This window comes from Apodemus sylvaticus, chromosome 12 (assembly GCF_947179515.1).
Source record: "Apodemus sylvaticus chromosome 12, mApoSyl1.1, whole genome shotgun sequence".
Lineage (NCBI taxonomy): Eukaryota > Metazoa > Chordata > Mammalia > Rodentia > Muridae > Apodemus > Apodemus sylvaticus.
This window is the reverse complement of record NC_067483.1, coordinates 88174349-88177024: the sequence shown is the minus strand read 5'-3', so window position 1 is coordinate 88177024 and position 2676 is coordinate 88174349.

Genomic DNA, 2676 nt, shown 5'->3' with positions numbered 1-2676 from the left:
TGTGTGGAGTCTAGTCTGTCCTTAAATCCAGAGATGCACTAGCCTCTGCCTAATGACAGGATTTAAGGCATGCACTACCACACCCAATTTAAACTGAATTAAAAAGATAATAAGATCATACAAAATTATTTAACTGACGGTTGTGAAAGCTTTGACTTCTTGCAGAGGTTCAGGGGTCCCATCATGGCAGCTGGCAAATGTTTGTAAGTCTTCTCAGTGTCTGACACCCTCTTCTGACCTCTGTGGGCACTGTGTACATGTGTAGTGTGCAAGCATACATGCAGGCAAAACACTGAAACAAATAATAAAGTAAATAACCCTAAAAGATGTTTGTACTGGCTAGTTTTGTGTGTCAACTTGACACAGGCTGCAGTTATCACAAAGGAGCTTCAGCTGGGGAAGTGCCTTCATGAGATCCAGCTGTGGGGCATTTTCTCAATTAGTGATCAAGTTGGGAGGGCCCCTTGTGGGTGGTTCCACTTTTGGGCTGGTGCTCTTGGGTTCTATAAGAGAGCAGGCTGAGTAAGCCAGGGGAAGCAAGCCAGTAAGAAACATCCCTCCATGGCCTCTGCATCAGCTCCTGCTTCCTGACCTGCTTGAGTTCCAGTCCTGACTTCCTTTGGTGATGAACAGCAATGTGGAAATGTAAGCTCAATAAACCCTTTCCTCCCCAACTTGCTTCTTGGTCATGATGTTTGTGCAGGAATAGAAACCCTGACTAAGACAAAGTTTAACTGAGATAGGTAAAGGACACAGAAAATTTCCAGGAGGGGAAATCCAAACAATCAATAGGAAGAATGGTAACCGCAGTACCCTATTAGCGCTTACCAGGGAAATAGTGGAATATCATTGTTGTAGATTTAAACTTTAATATCATGTGTGGGCACACACACGCCACGGTTCACATGTGGAAATTAGAGGACCACTTTGTGGGCTGTGGCTCACTCTTCTACCCTTACATGGGGTTCTGGGATGAACTCAGCAGGCCAAACACGCACAGCAGGAGCCTTTCCCTTCTAAACCAAATACTTTGCGAGTTAGTAAATGATCTCACCAGGTGGGCCACTGTCAAACGCAGGCAGCCTCAAAATAAACTTATCTTTCAGCTATGAGTGTACCATGCACATCAAACAGGGATGACTTTCACGCTCACACTTAGGTCCCAGGAGGTCTCATGTCTATACAAACACTACAGTATATGAAAAAGGCTAAAACCAGGAACATTTATGGTATCGAACATTGAGGGTACTGGGTATTATGCTTGTACTTAGTATCTGGAAAAATTTCTTATGTGTATGCATATATGTGTTTGCCTGAGTATGCTCATAGGAATATGGATACTCAGAGGCCAGAAAAGGAGATCAGTCTCTGGCGCTCAAGGTATAGTGAACAGTGCTATGTGGGCGCACGGACTGAACTCATGTCCTCTGAAGAGTAGCACATAACCACTGAGTCACCGCTGCATCCCCTAGACATGCTTTTAAAGTTAAAAACAAAACAAATCCTTTTTGACATGTATGATCCAATGTGTATATGGCAACTCTCCACTGTAGCTCTAGTTCCTGGGTATCTAATGCCTCTTTAGGCCTTTGCATGCAGTAGGCATGAACATGGTGCACAGACATATATGTAGGCAAAACACCTATACATGTGAGTAAATTAAAAGTCTAACGCTGGCTGGGTATGCACACACCTAGAATCTCAGCACTCAGAAGGCAGAAGGCAGCCTGGGTTACACAGAAAGCCTGGCCTCTGCCGTAAGGAGAAGAATTAGAATAATTAAGATGCACTTTGCCCCTAACAGATAGACATACATTTTTAGATTGCATGAAAAAAAGCTGGTTTGGGCTGCCGTAGTGTCAAGTGTCATTCAGTGGATCGCTGGTGGCCGTTTGTTATCTGGAAGCAGCTACTTCTATAAGATAAGTGGTTAGGGCGTGGCCTCTACTGTCTTTTAAAAAAAAAAAAAAGGGCCTTGGCTCCCAAATCCACTAATATCCCAACAGCTTCCCTGACTGTTCTCAGGTTTGAGTCAAGATCCACCACACACAGCAAAAGACCAAGACCATCAATGGGATCGGCCCTGCATCGGTCTGAAGCTCTGCAAGCACCTGGTCCACTCAGAGGCCACACGTCCAGGAGCCAGCATAAAATACGTCATCTCCCATGTCACAGCAAAGGCCACACAGGGCGGCTCTGGGCATATGCAGGACAAAAAGCCAACACTTCCCTTCTCACCAAGTCTGGACAACTTAAAGTCCATTATGATTCACAGGAAAAACTAGCCAGCCAGAAAAACTTTGGTATTTTTTTTCAACTAGATAAACGGAAAACATCTAAGGCATTTCTTATTCTATCTAAATGAAGAAAGACAATTAAGTGCTTCAGGAAACTGTATTAACAGAAACATCAACGAGTTACAGATAAACATTTTAATTGATTAAATATATTACTTTTTTAGATCTTTTTGAAATCGCACTTGTACGGTACTAATCAACAGCCAAAGGCAATAAAAAAGTTTAGAACCAAAAATGTTCAGATATGAACATGTGACAGAAACAGCTATGTAAAGTAACATACACTGCTCCCAAGAACAAGAGTTTTAGAAGATAATTTATCTTAACATGTGCAAGGACAAAATTGTAATCAAAGGCTGAAAGAAATATATATTAGTGC